The sequence below is a fragment of the Heptranchias perlo genome, unplaced genomic scaffold (genome assembly GCF_035084215.1).
Source record: "Heptranchias perlo isolate sHepPer1 unplaced genomic scaffold, sHepPer1.hap1 HAP1_SCAFFOLD_60, whole genome shotgun sequence".
Classification (NCBI taxonomy): domain Eukaryota; kingdom Metazoa; phylum Chordata; class Chondrichthyes; order Hexanchiformes; family Hexanchidae; genus Heptranchias; species Heptranchias perlo.
Window position 1 is genome coordinate 6,022,501 of NW_027139623.1, and position 21,410 is coordinate 6,043,910.

The 21,410-nt window shown below is 42.7% G+C and overlaps 1 protein-coding gene and 1 non-coding gene across 5 annotated transcripts in view; one reads left to right on the top strand and one right to left on the bottom strand.

Annotated features, from left to right (window-relative positions):
• LOC137316839 (zinc finger protein 229-like) overlaps positions 1 to 21,410 on the top strand; it is a 330,353-nt gene that overhangs the window by 297,606 nt on the left and 11,337 nt on the right. Inside the window, exons 1-3 of one of the 4 annotated variants that reach the window (XM_067980679.1) lie at positions 3,369 to 3,438; positions 3,807 to 3,890; positions 12,210 to 12,300. The exons of the other annotated variants lie outside the window; for them this stretch is intronic. The gene's annotated coding sequence lies outside the window, so the exon portion shown is untranslated. Of the gene's footprint in view, positions 1 to 3,368; positions 3,439 to 3,806; positions 3,891 to 12,209; positions 12,301 to 21,410 lie in introns of those variants that run through there. 4 annotated transcript variants of the gene reach the window in all.
• trnag-ucc (transfer RNA glycine (anticodon UCC)) lies at positions 86 to 157 on the bottom strand. The gene has a single exon. It is a non-coding gene; the product is annotated as a tRNA-Gly (tRNA).

Sequence of the window (21,410 nt, forward strand, 5' to 3'; positions counted from 1 at the left end):
TGGAAACAATATCCAGCTGAACTGCATCAAATTGGATTCCAAACTTCTCGTTTCTGAAGGAAGTGAATTAATAAGAATAATTAATTGCGATGGCCGGGAATCGAACCCGGATCAACTGCTTGGAAGGCAGCTATGCTCACCACTATACCACCATCGCTGACAATCAGGGATGATCAAATTGCTCTCAAACATCAGACCCTGAACAGACACTGCAGGCTGTTGCATTTTGTTCTTCATTGAAACTGGTTTCTGACGGATCCTTTCTCGCTCTGTTGCAGTTCCCGTTTCCGCCCAGTAGATGTCGCCAACCCCCAATCAATGGAAATTACACAACAGCCAGTAATTCTTCACCTGATATCGGACTGAAGAGACAGTCGATACCTGCAATACTTGACCGGCTGGAAATACATTTTGCCGCAGCTCACATCAGCCATTGAATAAAGTTAAATAATTATATTAAATCATTACAGAGACCTGACTGCCAGCTGGGCACGAATGGTAGCTTATTATTCAAGTCAAAAAGATCTTTAGAAAGGACAGGGAAATCGGGAAAGGAGGGGGAGCAGCAATATTACTAAAGGACAATATTACAGCAGTTCAAAGATAAAATATCAGTGAGGGTGAGCAGGCAGTGTAAACACTCTGAAAGACCCATCACAAGTGGCCCCACTGTACTCCTCCAGAATGAACATTTACCTGAGGAAGGAGGAAGTCTCCGAAAGCTTGTGAATTTAAAATAAAATTGCTGGACTATAAATTGGTGTTGTAAAATTGTTTACAATTGTCTCCTCCAGAATGTGTAAGAAGGGAGAGTGCGGGAGGATTTCTTTATTCTTTGTGAGATTGTGGAAATATCTGGAAGAGGAAAAACCGGCGGTAAAGCTCGGGCCAAGGCCAAGTTCGCTCATCCCGGGCCGGACTACAGTTCCGTCTTCACAGGCTCTTGCGAAAGGGAAACTGCACTGAACGTGTGGGTGCAGGAACCTCGGTCTATCTGGGTGGTTTGTTCGGGCATCTGACGGCTGAAATCCTCGAGCTGGCCGACAACGCGGCCCGCGACAACAAGAAGACCCGCATCATCCCCAGACACCTGCAGCTGGCCATCCGCAACGACGAGGAGCTTAACAAGCTGCTGGGACAGATGACCATCGCTCAGGGCGGGGTGCTGCCTGATATCCAGGCCGAGCTGCTGCCGAAGAAAAGTGCTGGGAGCATTAAGAACAAGTGAAGCGGCCAAGATTTAATCTACTAACAGGACAAGGACAGGTCCAATCTTATTAAATCATTTGAATAAGTAACAGAAGGAATAGATAAGGGTAACCTGGTAGATGTAATACATTTGGATTTTCAGAATGCTTTATGTAAGGTACCGCATTGTAAACTCATGGCAAAGTTCAGTGCACGTGGAGTCAGGGGACAGGTAGCGGAATGGATAGCAAGCTGGCGACAAAACAGAAAACAGATAATAGGGGTTACGGGTAGCAGCTTGGAGTGGCAAAAAGTGGGAAGTGGTTTAACACAGGGATCAGTGCTGGGACCACTCCTGTTCACAATTAACATTAAAGATTTGGATTCGGGAATCGGAAGTACAATTTCAAAATTTGACGATGACACCAAATTGGGGGGTACAGTTAATACAAAGGAAGAATGTGTCAAAATGCAAGAGGACATTAATAAACTTACAGAATGAAGAATAAGGAGCTCACACACTGCCTGGATAATAACAGTCTAAACAGGATAGAGGAGCAAAGGGATCGAGGGGTACAGATACACAAATTACTGAAAGTCGCGACTAAAAGCAGCTTCGCCAGTGTTAACGTCTCACAAAGACACTCGCACTCAATCTGTGAAAAGATAATAACCATAAACTGGGACTGAAGCCGAACACATCCCCAGTTACAGTGAGACCCGGCCCGGACATTTCATTCTCTCTGTTTTATATCAGACAGTATCCCACCTTCATGTCCAGCACAAGAGAGAGAGAGAGACAGTATCAGTCTTACACTTCCTATCTGTGTCCAAATCACGCTCAATAGCAGTATCCACCTTCATATACAGCACCAGAGAGAAAGAGGGAGGCAGACATGGTGAGAGAGACAAAGAGAGCAGTGAGGCACAGTAACAGACAGACGTAAACAGTAATAGTTCCAGACTGACCGGTAAAGTTCCGTTTTATCCAGAAAGATCGCGTTGGAAAGACAGAAGATGCAGTCTCATCTCTCACTGATATTGTACGAGGGACAGACACATTATTAATCCCACACTCAGGGACAGTGCAGAGAATGACAAAAACAATGGGCCACATTTAACCCGCTCTTGCCTGTTGCAGCATGTGCAGTTTTGCGGCTCAGGGCTGTTCGATATTACTCTCAGTGACCGAGAGTATCACTCCGCTTAAATTAATCTGGGACTGTTGCTGTCAGATATTAATCCTACACGGTCCCAGCAAATACACCGACTCCCACTTTACTATCATGTTTCTCCAGGATTGGTTTGAGAAATCCTCCCTCCAGTTTAGGAGTCACACAGTGGAGAGGCCAAGAAAGAACAAGATTTTTTGGCTCGTTCCACAGCCGCCCACTTTATCTATGAAAGCCCCTTTACCATCAAAAGATACCGAGAGAAACAGCAGGGATGGAAACATCGAGTTTAATATTTAGAGATTGTAAAGTCAGTCTGGATTCCAGCGTTAGGCACTGGTGGAATCCCATCTGTTTCCCATTCTGGTGCCTGTTCCTGCACTGCCTGTGGACCCCATTCCCTCTGACCTTTCCCCCAGACCCACTTCCTTTGCTCAGACTCTGAAAAATTCCAATTGGGGAAAGTTTCCATCGATTTTTGTATTGGGAATTAAACCAGATATCTGCGCATGCGTGACTCAGCCCCGCCCCCAGCGCTGGTTGTTGGTGAGCAGAAGAGCGCATGCGCGCTGCCCTCCCCCAGCTCGGCCTGTGGGCGCCATTCCCTCAGTGAGCGGAAGAAGATGGTTTAAAACAGCCGGGAATGGAGAGATCACGGCCCCCGGGGGAAGGGAGCAAAGAGCAGCCTCGTTACAGCAGCTCATCGCTTCGGGACCGTGTCCGCAGATGGGCTCAGAGATCGGCATTGAGTCCGGGGGAAGGTCAGGGGGAGTCCGGGGGCTGTTTGTAAGAGGCGGAGTGGATCAGGAACTGGTCCCGGAACATGGAGTGAGCGGGGGAAGGGAGAGGTCATTCTCGGGCTGTGTGTGTCCAGGGTGTATCCAGGGGAAGGGAGACAGAATGGGAAGAACCTGCTATTTAAAATCATTGCTGCTTTCTCTCCCCAAACCAGTAGTGAATGTTCCTGGTTTAGTTCCAGTCTCACCCTGTTTATTGTTATTTGACAGTGAAGAGTGGAAACAGAGTCGGACAGTAAGGATGTGGGAGTTATACAAAGAGCATCTATTGCAGGCACCAGGTGAGAAGTGTGAAGGACACATTTTAAACAGCGGCTCTTTGCTTTCAGTTGAACGGTTAGTCCGCTTGGAGAGGGGATTAGGAACCTGACCTGTACAAAGGTCCCTGCCCCATCGGGTAGTCCCATTCATGGATCAGTGCAGCGGTTGTGTTGTGTCTGAATGTCATTAAATTGTTGTGAAACAACCCAACACATCTGGTATGCAGAAGCTCAGTGCTGCAGTCCTGCAGTGGAGTCAGACACTGTTTGTATTGCTGGTTTCAATTTGTGGATATTCAAAATAATTATTAATAGTTATTAAACTGATCACTTTTGTATTTTCTCCCTCACCTGTTCCTGAGTAATAAGAGATAATTTCCTTTCTACAGGCAAACCCTTGAAGGATCCAGAATAAATGTGATGTTTCCTCCACCTGAGGCACAAGGAACAGTGCAGCCAGCTACTCACACACAGTAAGTACATTATCACTCACAGAGCACAGATGTGGAGATGCCGGTGATGGACTGGGGTTGACAATTGTAAACAATTTTACAACACCAAGTTATAGTCCAGCAATTTTATTTTAAACTCGAGGATTTCATTTCCACATCGATCACCTGAGGAAGGGGGAAGCCTCCGAAAGCTTGTGAATTTAAAATAAAATTGCTGGACTATAACTTGGTGTTGTAAAATTGTTTACAACAGAGCACAGAGACACAGACAGGTCATCAGTTCCACAGTCTCAGACAGCAGAAGTACTCAGTCCCACAATGATCCCAAATTCCAGAGACACATTTTCAATCCAACTGTCAAACAGAACAGGTGAGGCAGACGCTGTTCCATTTCCCCCGAACTCAGTCCTGCTGACAGGGAGATACAAAAATCCAAGTCCAAAATCACACTATCAGATTGTCTATTTCACAAAGGGGCAACATTAGCCATGAATTAAATACCAGATAGAAATCACACATGGTACCCGATTGAAAGGTACAGAATCAATCCCAATAATGTTCCTTGAGATTCCTATTGAATTCGAGCCCAGGACTCTCACACACATGTGAGTTTAATACTTGCAGTATCCATTCAAATAGTGTACCATTCGAATACAAATTGCTAGTGCAAAACTCACGTACAGTATCAGATTGAGAAATGCTGTGACAGTGTAACCTGAGAAACAAATTAGATACCAGTTTATAATACACTCATAGTATGAGATTTAAAGATAAAGTATCAATTCTGTTAGTCCACAATGAGATCCACATTACACACGAGTCCAAAAATCTTATAAAATAAAATTTAAATTTACAGTATCAATTCCTTCAGTGCAGACTGATCTACACATTATATACCAATTCACCAAATCATTTCGAAAGATTCATTATCATTCACAATAGTAATCACAGAAATACACATTCAATACTAGTCCAAAAAGCACACAAATTATCTGATTAAAACCTCCAGCATCAAATCCTAAAGTGTATCCATTTTTACCAATTAAATAATGAGAAAAACTACTTCAACATGAAGATATTAAAGCGACAGTATTGAATACCATAATATAATCTGAGAGAATAATTATATACAGATACAGAATGAATCTCACACTCAGATACCGTACAGAGACACACAGACACAGAATGAATCCCACACTCACCATACTGTACCAGAGACTGACAGATGCAGAAGGAATCCCAAACTCACATACAGTACTAGAGGTTGCCAGACATAAATTCAATCCCACAGTCAAGTATGGGACAAGAAATGACAGATACAGAATGAATCCCACACTGGCTATACAGTACCAAGGACTGACAGATACCAAGTTCATCCCACACACTCATAAAGCACCAGAGACTGACAGGTAAAGTATGAATCGCATAATCACACACAGAACCTGAGACTGACAGATACAGAATGAATCCCACACTCACACACAGTACCTGAGAAGTGCAGATACAGAATGAATCCCACACTCACACAGAGTACCAGAGACTGACAGATACAGAATGAATCCCACACTCACACACAGCACCTGAGAAGTGCAGATACAGAATGAATCCCACACTCACACACAGTACCTGAGAAGTGCAGATACAGAATGAATCCCACACTCACACACAGTACCAGAGACTGACAGATACAGAATGAATCCCACACTCACACACAGCACCTGAGAAGTGCAGATACAGAATGAATCCCACACTCACACACAGTACCTGAGAAGTGCAGATACAGAATGAATCCCACACTCACACACAGTACCTGAGAAGTGCAGATACAGAATGAATCCCACACTCACACACAGTACCAGAGACTGACAGATACAGAATGAATCCCACACTCACACACAGTACCTGAGAAGTGCAGATACAGAATGAATCCCACACTCACACACAGTACCAGAGACTGACAGATACAGAATGAATCCCACACTCACACACCATACCTGAGACTGACAGATACACAATGAATCCCACACTCACATACAGTACCAGAGACTGACAGATACAGAATTAATCCCACACTCACATACAGTACCAGACATTGACAGACACAGAATGAATCCCACACTCACACACAGTACCTGAGACTGACAGATACAGAATGAATCCCACACTCACACACAGCACCAGAGACTGTCAGATACAGAATGAATCCCACACTCACACACAGCACCAGAGACTGTCAGATACAGAATGAATCCCACACTCACACACATTACCTGAGAATTGCAGATACAGAATGAATCCCACACTCACACACAGTACCAGAGATTGACAGATACAGAATGAATCCCACACTCACACACAGTACCAGAGATTGACAGATATAGAATCAATCCCACACTCACACACAGCACCAGAGACTGACACATACAGACTGAATCCCACACTCACACACAGTACCAGAGACTGACAGATACAGAATTAATCCCACACTCACACACAGCACCAGAGACTGACAGATACAGAATGAATCCCACACTCACATACATTATGAGAAACTGCTTATATGGAAATAGTTCAACACCCACACACAGTACTAGTGAATGTATATACAGACTGAATCCCACAGTCAAATAGAGCACCAGAGAGTGACAGATACAACATGAATCCCAAACTCACATGCAGTACCAGAGACTGAGAGATGCAAAGTGAATCTCACAGTCACCTATATTCGTGCAGGCTGAGTTAAACATTACGTACCAGTCCAAAAATCTCAGTGTCAGATTGAAAGATACAGTATCAATTCCATTAGTGCAGACTGAGCTACACATTAGCAACCACTACAACAAAACTGATACAGATTCAGACTGAAATATACAGTATTCTATTCAGGCAGACTGAGCTCCACATTATATACAAGTTCAAAAATGTCACTATCAGTTTGGAAGATGCACAAATTCACAATTGTTTTCGCATCGATACAGATTTAATAGTAGTTCAAAAATAGATGCCCACATTATCTGATTATATCCGACAGCATTACATTTTAAAATATATCATTATCTACCATTTAAAGACTGCAAAATAATATTCATACATTAAGGTATTCAAGATACAGTTTTGAACACCATACTGTAAACGGAAATACAAATTAGATACAAATAAAGAATGAATCTCACACTCTGATAGAGTGTCATGGACTGATATATAGAATGAATCCCATACTCATACAATGTACCAGAGACTGACAGATTCAAAATGAATCCCACACTCACACACTGTAGCACAGACTGACAGATACAGAATTTATATCACTCACATACAGCATCAGAAATTGATAGATACAGAATGAATGTCTCACCCACACACAATACTAGAAACTGACAGATACAGAATGAATCCCACACCCACACACAATACCAGTGACTGACAGATACAGAATGAATCCCACACCCACACACAATACCAGAGACTGACAGATACAGAATGATTCCCACACTCACATTGAGTACCAGGAACAGAATGAATCCCACACTCAAATACAGTAGCAGAAACTGACAGATACAGAATGAATGTCACAGTCACATTACTGCAGACTGAGTTACACTTTACAGACCAGTCCAAAGATCTCCTGGAGCCAGATTGAAAGATACAGTATAAATTCCATTAGTGCAGACTGATCTACACATTAGAAACCACTGCACAAAAACTGATACAGATTCAGACTTAAATATACAGTATTCTATTCATGCAGACTGAGCTCCACTTTATACACAAGTTCAAAAATGTCACCATATCAGTTTGGAAGATGCACAAATTCACAATTGTTTTCCCATCGATATAGATGTAATAGATGCCCACATTATCTGATTATATCCTACAGCATTACATCTTAAAATATATCATTATCTACTAATTAAAGACTGGGAAATATATTCATATATTAAGGTATTAAAGATACAGTTTTGAATGCCATACTGTAAACAGAGATACAAATTAGATACAGATAAAGAATGAATCTCACACTCTGATAGAATGCCAGAGACTGACATATAGAATGAATCCCAAACTCATACAATGTACCAGCGATTGACAGGTTCAAAATGAATCCCACACTCACATACTGTTGCACAGACGGACAGATACAGAATTTATATCACTCACATACAGCATCAGAAATTGATAGATACAGAATGAATATCTCACTCACCCACAATACCAGAGACTGACAGATACAGATTGAATCCCACACTCACATGGAGTACCAGGAACAGAATGAATTTCACTCACATTCAGTAGCAGAAACTGACAGATGCACAATGAATGTCACAGTCACATTACTGCAGACTGAGTTACACTTTACAGACCAGTCCAAAGATCTCATAGTGTCAGATTGAAAGATACAGTATAAATTCCATTAGTGCAGACTGAGCTACATATCAGATATATTGGTAAATACTCAGAGTGTTATACTGAAATAAACAGTATCAATACCATTGGTACAGACTGAGCGACACATTATATACCAGTCCAAAAACCTCACAAATGATCAGAGTGGAAGATACAGTTTCAATTCTATTAGCACCGCCTGAGCTGTACATTACATACAAGACTGAAAATCCCATACAACATTAGACTGAAAGATACAGTATCGATTTCATTAGTGCAGACTGAGCCACACATTATATAGCAGTCCAACAATCTCATATCCTATCAGACTCAAAGATACAATTTCAATTCCATTGGCACAGACTGAGCTACATGTTACTCACCAGTCCTAAAACCTCAGAGTATCAGATTGAAAGATTTAGTATCACTTCCATTATTGCAGACTGAGCTACACATCACATTCCAGTCCAAAAATATCATACAGTATCAGACTGATAGATACTGTATCAATTCCTTTAGTGCAGGATGAGCTACATATTACATACCAGTCCAAAAATCTCATACAGTGTTAGACTCAGTTGAAGAATTAATCCCATTATTGCAGACTGAACTACACATTACATACCAGTCCAGTAATTTCACCATGAACAGATTGAAAGGTACATTATCATTCACAATAGAGTTCAGAGATTAAGATGTAATACTACTCGAAAACTCACACACATTGTTTGATTAAAGAAAATCAAAAAGTAATCCATATTTACAAATTAATTATTTGACGGAGAACTGTATATAATTTAAAGTATTAAAGATACAGTTTCAAATAAGATACTGCAAACTGAAATAAGAATATGGAATGAATTCAGACTTGCACATTGTCTCAGAGACTGAATTACAGAATGAATCCCACAATGGGATAAAGTGGCAGAGAATGACAGATACAGAATGGATCCCAAACTCACATACAGCACCAGAGACTGACAGATACAGAATGAATCCCACACTCACACACAGTACCAGAGACTGACAGATACAGAATGAATCCATCACCTATATATAGTACCCCTGAGACTGACAGATGCTGAATATACCCCATGCTCACAGTCAGTACCAGAGACTGACAGAAATAGAATGAATCCCACATTCACATTTCACACCAGAGACTGGCAGATACAGAATGAATCCATCACTTATATATAGTACCCCTGAGACTGACAGATGCTGAATATACCCCATGCTCACAGTCAGTACCAGAGACTGACAGAAATAGAATGAATCCTACACTCACATACAGTACCAGGAACAGAATGAATCTCACTCACGCACAATACCAGGGGCTGACAGATAAAGAATGAATCTCACACTCACAAACAGTACCAGAGATTGACAGATACAGAATGAATCTCACAATCACATACAGTACCAGAGACTGACAGATACAGAATGAATCTCACAATCACATTACTGCAGACTGAGTTACGCATTACATACCAGTCCAAAAATCTCATCGGGTCAGATTGAAAGATACAGTGTCAATTCCATTGGTGCAGACTGAGCTACATATTCGATATATTGGTAAATACTCGTGTTATACTGAAATAAACATTATCAATACCATTGGTACAGACTGAGCTACACATTACATTCGAATCCACAAATCACATTAATGATCAGACTGGAAGGTATAGTTTAAATTCTATTCGCACCGCCTGAGCTAAAATTATATAACAGCCCAACAACCTCATACAATATTAGACTGAAAGATACAGTATCGATTCAATTAGTGCAGACTGAGCCACACATTAAATAGCAGTCCAACAATGTCATACCATATCAGACTCAAAGATACAATATCAATTCCATTACCACAGACTGAGGTACATGTTACTCACCAGTCCAAAAATCTCTCACAGTGTTAGACTCCGATACAGAATTAATCCCATTATTGCAGACTGAACTACACATTACATACCAATCCAGTAATTTCACCATGAACAGATTGAAAGGTATATTATCATTCATAATTGAGTTTAGAGATTAAGATGTAATACCACTCCAAAACTCACACACATTGTTTGATTAAAGAAAATCGAAAGTGTATCCATATTAACAAATGAATTACTTGACAAAGAACTGTATATAATTTTGAGTGTTAAAGATACAGTTTCAAATACGATACTCTGAACTGAAATAAGAATATGGAATGAATTCAGACTTGCACATTGTCTCAGAGACTGAATTACAGAATGAATCCCAAACTGAGATAAAGCAGCCGAGAATGGCAGATACAAAATGAATCCCACACACAGAGACAGTACCAGAGACTGACAGGTACATATTTAATTCCACACTCACATACAGCACCAGAGACTGACAGTGATGGAATTAATCTCACACTCACAGAAAGCATCAGAGACTGGCAGATACAGAATAAACCCCACTCTCATATACAGTACCAGAGACTGAAATATACAGAATAAACCCCACTCTCATATACAGTACCAGAGACTGAAATATACAGAATAAACCCCACTCTCATATACAGTACCAGAGACTGAAATATACAGAATAAACCCCACTCTCATATACAGTACCAGAGACTGAAATATACAGAATAAACCCCACTCTCATATACAGTACCAGAGACTGAAATATACAGAATAAATCCCACTCTCATATACAGTACCAGAGACTGAAATATACAGAATAAACCCCACTCTCATATACAGTACCAGAGACTGACCTCTACTGGACGTTAGCGAGAAATGAAAAAATAGTGGAACAAATTCACATTATCTGACGTGGTTACAGAAACAGGACAATGTGCAATGTGAGGAAAGTTTCTGTCTGTAACTTTTACTCTCGTATTTTTGCACTTTTTGACGGTGAAACATGAAGACAATTGATTCATAATAAAGTTTTTGTTTCATTCATTCGATAGTTGTGAATTTGCCCCATTATATTTCACTGTACATTGCGCAGTGTTTCTCTCTGATTTCTCAGGATGATTTACATTGCTCCTCTACCCAATTTAGACTCGTATTTTCCAAGCAGTATGTGGCCTCCTTATTCCCCGTAGCGAAATGCAGCATCTCACACCTTTCTATATTGAAATTCAATGGCCATTTACACGGCCGTTCTGCAAGTTTATTTTGTCCCAGTCTTCCTCAGTATTGACTATATTTCCTAAATCAATTACAAGAATTTAACACAGCATTCCAACTGATGTTTGGTCTAACAAAATGTACTTGCAGCTCGTCTCCAATCCCAGTTTTTCTAAATCCCACCCGTGCAATATAACGTGAAGAATGAGTTTATCTTCTGTCCCTCTCTCATCTGTAAACTTCAATGACCCGGGGTTTGGGGACATCTACTGGCCGGAAGCAGGACTGCAACAGTTCGGAACAAATTGCTGAAACCGGACAATGTGCAGTGTGAGCGTGTTTGTGATTTGTGGCAGGTATCAAATCTGATTTTTGAAACCTACCGATTAACCTTTAGTGTTTGTTATTGAGCAGTAAACAGAGCCGGACAGTAAGGATGTGGGGAGTTATACAAAGAGCATCTATTGCAGGCATCAGGTGAGAAGTTTGAAGGACACATTTTAAACAGTGGCTGTTTTGTTTTGGTTGAACGGTTAGTCCCATGGGAGAGGGGATTAGAAATCTGATATGTGCAAAGGTCCCCGCCCCATCGGGTAATCCTATTCTTGTATCAGTGCAGGGGGTGGGTTTTGTCTGGATGTCACTAAATTGTTGTAAAACAGCCCCACACACCTGGTGTGCAGAAGCTGAGTGCTGCAGTACTGCAGTGGAGTCAGACACTGACACTGTTTGTATCGGTGGTTTTCATTTGTGGATATTACAATGATTATTAACAGAGAGATTCAATTGATCACTTTTGTATTTTCTACCTCACCTGTTCTTGAATTACAAGATATACTTTTTCTTCCTACAGGCAAATCCTTGAAGGATCCAGAATCAGTGTGATGTTTACTCCTCCCGAGGCACAAGGAGCAGTCAGTGCAGCCAGCTCCTTCTCACACACAGTATGTATATTATCACTCACAGAGCACAGAGACACAGACAGGTCATCAGTCCCACAGTCTCACACCGCAGAAATAGTCAATCCCACACTGATCCCAATCCAACAGTAAAGCAACCAGGAGAGACAGACGGAATTCCCATTTCACAATGACTCAGTACCGCTGACCGGCAGATAAATTATTCCCAGTCCAAAATCACACCCAGTATCAGATTGAAAGGCACTGTGTCAATCTCACATTAGTTCAGCGTTAGCTACAAATTAAATACCAGATAGAACTGACACATGGTACCGATTCATAGGTACAGAATGAATCCCAATAGTGTACCCCGAGATTCAAATTAAATACCAGCCCACAACTCACACACATTATGAGTTTAAAGATGCAGTATTCATGCCAATAGTGTATCCTGAGATACAAATTAGATACCAGTTCAGATGTTACACATATTTGACTCACATATATGTCCAAATACCTCATAGTGTCAGAATGAAATGTATAGTTTCAATTCCATTGGTGCAGACTGAGCTACACATTATATACCAGTCCAAAATTCTCATGCAGTATCATACTAGAAGATACAGTATCAATCCCATTAGACTGAGGTACACATCACATACCAGTCCAAAAATCACATTGTGTCAAACTGAAAGGCACAGTATCAATTCCTTTACTGCAGACAGAGATTCACATTAGATACCTGTCCAAAAATCACGTATAGTATCATACTGAAAAATATAGTATCGATTTGATTAGTACAGACTGACCTACACGTTACATACCAGCACAAAAATCTCACACAGTTTCAGACTGGAAGATACAATATCAATCCCATTAGTGCAGATTGAGCAATACATTAGATACCAGTTCAAAGGTCACATTCAGTGTCAAATTGAAAGATACAGTATCAAACCCATTAGTGCAGACTGAACTATACCTTACAAACCAGTCTAAATATATTACACAGCATCAGACTGAAAGGTACAGTATGAATTCCATTTGTGCAGACTGAGCTACACATTATATACCGTCCAAAAATCTCATACATTATCATACTGAAACAGAGTATGAATCCTATTCGTGTAGACGAAGCTACACATTACAAACCAATCCAAAAATCTCTTGCAGTGTCTGACTGAAAGTTAGAGTGTCAATTCCATTAGTACAGTCTGAACCACACATTACATACCAGTCCAAAAATCTCATACAGTGTCAGACTGAAACATACAATAAAAATTCCATTAGCCCAGACTGAGCAACACAATAAATACCAGTCCAATAATTTCACAATAAATGAATGAAATATACATTATCTTCACAGAGGTTAAGATGTAATCCGACAACAAAACTCACACACGTTTTTTGTTTAAAATAAAATCCAAAAGTGTATTCATATTTACAAATTAATGCTGGATGAAAGATTTGCATATATTAATGAATTAAGGATACAGTTTCAAGCAACATACTATAACCTGAAATAAGAATACAGAAGGAATCCAGACTTGCAATTTCCCCAGAGGCTGAGTAACAGAATGAATCCCACACTCACGTACAGTACCAGAGACTGACAGATACAGAATGAATCCCACACTCACAGACCATATTGGAGACTGACGGATACAGATTGAATATCACACTCACATATAGTAGCAGGTGACTGACAGATGCAGAATGAATCCCACACTCGCAGACTGTACTGGAGACTGACGGATACAGAATGAATATCACACTCACATACAGTAACAGAGACTGACAGACAGAGAATTAATCCCACACTGACATACAGTCTGACATCTACTGGCCATAACTGAGAACTGTAACAGAGTGGAACAAATTCACATTTTCTGTCGTTGTTACAGATTCAGGACAATGTGCAATGTGAGGAAATAGTTTCTCTCTGTAACTTCTGGTCTCGTATTTTTTCATATTTTGTCAGTAAAAAATTAGACAATGATTTATAATAAAGTTCTTGTTTTCCTCATTCTAAAGTTGCCCCATTATATTTCACTCTATATTGCGCAATATTTCTGTCTGATTTCTCAGGACACGATTTATATTAATTCAAATAAACCGAACTGAAACACAAATAAAAACTGAGCGCAAATCTGGAAGTTTCATTGGCGACCGTCAAAAGTGAAAGGGATAAAATATAGAAAAAATTAAACCCGAAAATGCTGGAAAGACTCAGCAGGTCCGGCAGTATCTGTGGAGAAGGGAAGCTCGGGTTAACGGTTCAGGTCAATGACCCTTCTATAGATCAGAAAGGTTAATCCGACATAATTTAAATAAGGAACGGGAATCAGCAGAGGGAAAGACTTCAGAAAATCAATTAATTTCCCTGAATCCGAGCAGTTGTGTTCCGTATCCACTGTACAGATCAGGAGAAATAATAATACGAAGGATCAGAGTTAAATTCAACGTTATGGGGGAAATAAATGTATTTTGAAAGTATTTTTATAAAAATTAGACCCGTTTGTGTTTTGGAAGCACTATCCCTCTGAACATCATCAAATTCCAGTCTTGGTGTTTCTGAATTCAGCGTGCTGGGATTCAAACCTGTTGGAATTAACTGCTTGGAAGGCAGCTATACTCACCATTATAGCGCCTTATTTCACTCGGAGGGAGAAATTGAGTGTTTCTGCAGAGTTTCACACTGAATTGCTCTCTTTGGGTTTCTGGCACTTTAATCATAGACAATAAATATTTCCCAAACATCAGCCCCTGAACAGACACAACAAGCTGATGGAATTTCTCATTTATAGATATTAAATAAGAGGATGACAAAAGCGAATAGGAAGAGGTTAGGAAGAAGTCACAAAAACAATTAGGAAAGGAAACAGGAACCATGAAATCAAATTATCAAGGAATATAAAAAGAAATAGTAAATTATTCTACAGACACAAAAATAATAAAAGGAAAATCAGAATATCTTGAAGGCCGCTAAGGGATTCACAAGATAAACTCACAGGTAACGTCAGCAAAACGCCAGAAATATTGAATTATTACTTTGCCTCAGTATTTACCCGGGAAATTAACAGGGTGAACATGATATTAGAGGAAGAGGTCAATAAAGATATCAAGACATTTAAGTTAGAAAGGGTGGTTAAACTCCTGGTCCAGATGGATTGCATCCGTGCATATTAAATGAAGCAAGGGAAGAGATAGCAGAGGCACTGTTACATATATAGAAAAAATCATCACAAAAAGGAATAGTGCCAGAGGACTGGATGACAGTTAATGTCATTCTTATATTTTAAAACAGGAGATAGAACAAGTCCAGGGAACTATAGACCAGTTAACTAAAGGTCGGTGGTTGGAATGATCATGGAATTCTTTACTCATTGATGCAGCAGAAAAAATCAAGAAACCGAAAATATAATAAAGAGTTTGACAGAAGGTTTGACAGTTTAAATTACAGTTCAACATAACTTATTTGCTTTTCAATTCTATTCCACGAGAAATAAACCCCAGTGCTGTGTTTGCTTTCTGTGGCCTCATCAACCTGTGTTGCTACTTTTAATGATTTGTCAATCTGTATCCCTCAATCCCTTTGCTCTTCCACCACATTTAGACTCTTATTTTCCAAGCAGTATGTGGCCTCCTTATTCCCCCAGCAAAATGCACCACCTCACACCTTTCTATATGGAAATTAAATGGCCATTTACACGGCCTTTCAGCAAGCTTATTAAAGTCTTATATTTTGTCGCAGTCTTCCTCAGTAAAGACAATACCCCCCAAACTAATTACAAGAATTTAACACAGCATTACAACTAACGTTTGGTCTCACAAAATGTACTTGCAGCTCGTCTCCATTCCCAGTTTTTCTAAACCCCACCCGTGCAATATAATGTGAAGAATGAGTTTATCTTCTGTCCCTCTCTCATCTGCAAACTTCAATGACCCGGGGTTTGGGGACATCTACTGGCCGGAAGCAGAACTGCAACAGTTCGGAACAAATTGCTGAAACCGGACAATGTGCAGTGTGAGCGTGTTTGTGATTGGTGGCAGCTACTGAATCTGATTGGATATCTGAAGAAACCAATCAGAGAGTGAAAGGAAAAGGTGACGTTGCATCACTCCCAATGACCCAATCACAATCATTACCTTCCCCCATCCCTCATTACCATTGGGCTGTGGGGCTGCCTATTTAATCCGAGCTCGGAGCGGATTTGGGTCATTTCTGGGTCTGAAATTGAGTTTGAAAATGCCTGAGGACAAGAAAGCAGCTCCCAAAAAGGGCGCCAAGAAAACCTTGAGTAAAGCACCAGCCAAGGGCGGCAAGAAGCGGAGAAAGTCGAGGAAGGAGAGTTACTCCATCTACGTCTACAAAGTGATGAAGCAGGTTCACCCCGACACCGGCATCTCCTCCAAGGCCATGAGCATCATGAACTCCTTTGTGAACGATATTTTCGAGCGCATCGCGAGTGAGGCTTCCCGCCTGGCCCATTACAACAAGCGGGCGACCATCAGCTCCCGGGAGATCCAGACCGCCGTGCGCCTGCTGCTGCCCGGGGAACTGGCCAAGCACGCCGTGTCGGAAGGGACAAAGGCGGTGACCAAGTACACCAGCTCCAAATAAAACTCCACAATGTACTGAAAAAAAACAACGGCTCTTTTAAGAGCCACCCACAACCTCTCTGAAGGAGCTGCATTTCCGATATGTTTACATAGTATGTTTTTAATACCGCGATATTATTCCAATCGAAAACTGATACTCTACGCCGTTGAAATTTCTGACCCATAAACTGAACACGAGTTTCTGATCCGCTCCTTCCCATTCGCTTTGTTCTTAAAGCGTTACTATTCCGGCGACGAACACACCCTGAATGACCCCTTAGCATTTCCATTATCTCTATGAATTCAGTCTCCCCACATTAAAAGCAAACCCACCCCTTGCAGTAACACAGCGGAGTCGGGGCAGAATGAGAACTCCGTCCGGGTCCCTCTTTTCACAGAAACACTCTCGGCTCTGTGAGAAGGGACCAATCTATAACGTGTCACTTTTATAAAGACTAAATTGAAACGTGTCCCTTCACGGAATGCTGTGAATGGGGATTTAGTCCCGTTCGGTACAGTTTGAAAGCGATGATAAAATTAGCGATAATTTAAAGCAGATTTTAAAACGGCGCCAGCGATTGGTGACGGGTAGCGCTGAATAAGACAAGATAAAAAGAACGGGTTTAAAATCTTGTGCTCAGGGAGAACATTGATCGAAATCCGGTCCTTTACTACACTGAAATTGGCGGGCTTTTTGAAATTCATCAAATTCCTTGTCTGACCGTTGAGGCCAGAAAATCCCGCCCTCTTCTGATTCCCAGCTATCTGATTGGTTAATGAAATAGGCAAATGAGGTGTATTAAAGAACAACCAATCAGATGACCTTTCAGTCTATAAGAAGGGTAAATACGGAAATCATTCTTCATTCTTTGTGAAAGTGTTTGTGAGATTGTGGAAATGTCTGGAAGAGGAAAAACCGGCGGTAAAGCTCGGGCCAAGGCCAAGTCTCGCTCCTCCCGGGCCGGACTGCAGTTCCCTGTGGGCCGTGTTCACAGGCACCTGCGAAAGGGGAACTACGCTGAACGTGTGGGTGCCGGAGCCCCGGTCTATCTGGCTGCTGTGCTTGAGTATCTGACGGCTGAAATCCTCGAGCTGGCCGGCAACGCGGCCCGGGACAACAAGAAGACCCGCATCATCCCCAGACACCTGCAGCTGGCCATCCGCAACGACGAGGAGCTCAACAAGCTGCTGGGACGGGTGACCATCGCTCAGGGCGGGGTGCTGCCTAATATCCAGGCCGTGCTGCTGCCGAAGAAAACCAGCACTGTGAGCTCCAAGAGCAAGTAAAGCGGCCAAGATTTAATCTGTTAACCCAAAGGCTCTTTTCAGAGCCACCCACTGTATCTGTGAAAGGGCTGGTTACTATCTGTAGGGTCAGGAATTAATTTCATAAGGACTTGATTCCGATTCTGGAAACGAACAATAATTTCTAAAACACAAATGATCCATATCGGTCTGTTGCAGTACTCGCTTCCGGACCGCAGATGTCGCCAACCTCCAATAGATTGAAATTTGCAGTTTGTATGGTGAATGAGACAAAATACCGGAACCGTTAGAATTGTCAACTGGGCGGGTGGGATACAAAAATACCACAGTCGCTAATTATTAGTGTTCCGTCGTCGGATAACACTGGCTCAGTGTGTTATTTTACCCAGATTTGTACAACAGATGCTGACTAATGTGCTGTTTATTGTATCAGCGATTGCTGAATTAAGAATGTGAGTGAAATTTGTGTTTGGATGTGAGCGAGGTATTTATTCTGTCCATGTCCGTCTGAAATCAGCTGCCCCCCTTTATACATTTCCCGTTTAAGCAAATTTCTCACGGCTCTGCCATTTCAACCCAGGAGATCACAGCTCTTTCCATCGCCGATTTGGTGGCTCTGAAAAGAGCCTTTGTTGCACTTGGTGCTGAAGCCGGGTCGGGTTTAGGCGCGCTCCCCGCGGATGCGGCGGGCCAGCTGGATGTCTTTGGGCATGATGGTGACTCGCTTGGCGTGGATGGCGCACAGGTTGGTGTCCTCAAACAGCCCCACCAGGTAAGCCTCGCTGGCCTCCTGCAGGGCCATGACGGCCGAGCTCTGGAAGCGCAGGTCTGTCTTGAAGTCCTGAGCGATCTCTCGCACCAGGCGCTGGAAGGGCAGTTTGCGGATCAGCAGCTCGGTGGATTTCTGGTAGCGGCGGATCTCCCTCAGAGCCACAGTGCCGGGTCTGTAGCGATGAGGCTTCTTCACTCCGCCCGTGGCTGGAGCGCTCTTCCGGGCCGCTTTGGTAGCCAACTGTTTGCGAGGAGCTTTACCGCCAGTCGATTTACGCGCTGTCTGCTTGGTCCTGGCCATATTCTGAACAGATCTCAACACAACCTGAAATACAGAGAGACTGTTAATACGGAGAGCGCTCTGGGGCCGCCTTTTAAAGGGTCTAAGGGGATCCGCCCCTGGCTTCTGATTTGCTGACGACCAACACCCTATCAGGGAGTGACCGTCCCGGGCCTGTGATTGGCAGGTTTGTACCGAGCTCTGACAGACAGACCGAAACGGCGGGAGATATTGGGCCCCAATTGGCTGAGCTGAAATTAATCATCAATTTCAAAAAGCCCGCCAATTTCAGAGCATCAAATAACAGTTTCAAGAAAATCTCATTTCCCTCCAGCAATTTAAGAATCTCTCTCTTTATAATCTCCATTATTTCCGACTCGTCAGCTCAAACCTCAGGCTGTTTCACATTCCGGTTCATTCTCTGATCTGTCTGTAAACGGGCGGGAATAAAGCCCCGGTCATTGCTTTCCGCAACCGGACAAAGTCCAGCTTCAATTTCAAAAATCCCGCCAGTTCCGGCCCGGTGAATCGCTCCTCACACAGAAACTTCACATCGAACTGATAATTGAATGAGGGCAGGAAATAAAGACCGAGCAGAGAGGACACAGCGGGAGAGGGAGTGAGGAGGGATTTTACTCTGAGCGGAGAATGTAATGTCTGGGGAAAGAGTCTGTATCACCGCCTGTTCATTTATACCGTGAAACCGGGAATTCCGCTGCTTCTCTCGGGATGGCCGAGAACCCCGGCCGTTGTTTCTGATCTCCCTGTACCGAGTGTTGGGGAATCTCCCCATAATAATTAAATATCGGAAACTGATTCCCCATCCCGAGATCTTTCCTCTCCCGTTCCCAGGTCAGTGCTCTCTCTGTGAGGCGGTGGGTGGCTCTTAGAAGAGCCTTTGTTTTGTGTTTGGTCAGAAAGGGTCGAGTTGTTCAGCCGCCGAATCCATAGAGAGTGCGGCCCTGCCGTTTCAGAGCGTACACCACATCCATGGCAGTGACCGTCTTGCGCTTGGCGTGTTCAGTGTAGGTGACCGCGTCCCTGATCACATTCTCCAGGAAAACCTTCAGCACCCCGCGGGTTTCCTCGTAGATCAGACCCGAGATCCGCTTGACACCGCCACGGCGAGCCAGGCGGCGGATGGCTGGTTTGGTGATCCCCTGGATGTTATCACGAAGCACTTTACGGTGCCGCTTTGCTCCGCCTTTACCCAGTCCTTTGCCTCCTTTACCTCTGCCAGACATGATGATTCTTCACTAAAATCACTGCTGAATGAATAGCGAACTTATGCTGGTTCCGTTTTTATGCAGCCTGCACCGACCTGACTGAGAAAGAAATAGGGTGAGACAGGGAGGGGAGGAGACAGAGTGAGATATTAAACAGGGAGGGGAGGAGAGAGTCAGAGTGACGGACAATGCGGAGAGCGGCCTCTGATCTTCCAGCTCCACCTCCAGCTTTCTCCACCCGCCAATTTCAAACCGTTTATAGATAATAGAACCGAAACACAGCGCTCCGCACAAACCCTGACAGACTCGGGCTTCATATTCAAGGATTCACAGAAACCCGGAGCTTTTAAATAAACCCCGTTACAATTAACAGTCAGTAATATTCCTGCCTAAATACAGTCCCTTCTACAACAAGTCAACCCGCCTCCTTCCATTTCAGTCCCAGACCCGATTCGATCTCCCCACACATCCCCTCCCAGACGGGTTCAGCAGTTTACAAACACTTCATTCCAGCTGATTTGGAGAATCTCATGTGTTGGGGTTTGAATTGTGATAGCGGCGGATCTCCACCAGTTTTACCCTGTCACGGACTCTCGCCCTGAATCTGTGAGAAAAAATGAACTGGGACTGGAGCCGAACACTCGCCAGTTCCAGTGAGGCCCGGCCCGGACATCCCATTCTCTCTATTTTATTTCAGACAGTGGGGGTCGGGCGGGGATAGCGAATATCAGCGAGTCACCAGGACCCTGGGTTTATTTGAAATGATTTCTATCTGAGCCCGGCCCCGGGACAGGAATCATCTGATTCCGGGATCAGCTCTTTTCTGAGAGACGTGGGTGGCTCTGAGAAGAGCCGTTGGGTTCAGATGGTCAAAAGTTGAACTTGATTTTTTACATCTTTTTGCCCGCTGCTTTCTTGGGCTTTGCTGACTTCGGCTTGGGCTTGGCCCTCGGTTTTTCCACCTTCTTCGCCTTCGCCTTCACTGTCTTGGGGGTCTTGGGCTTCTTAGCCGC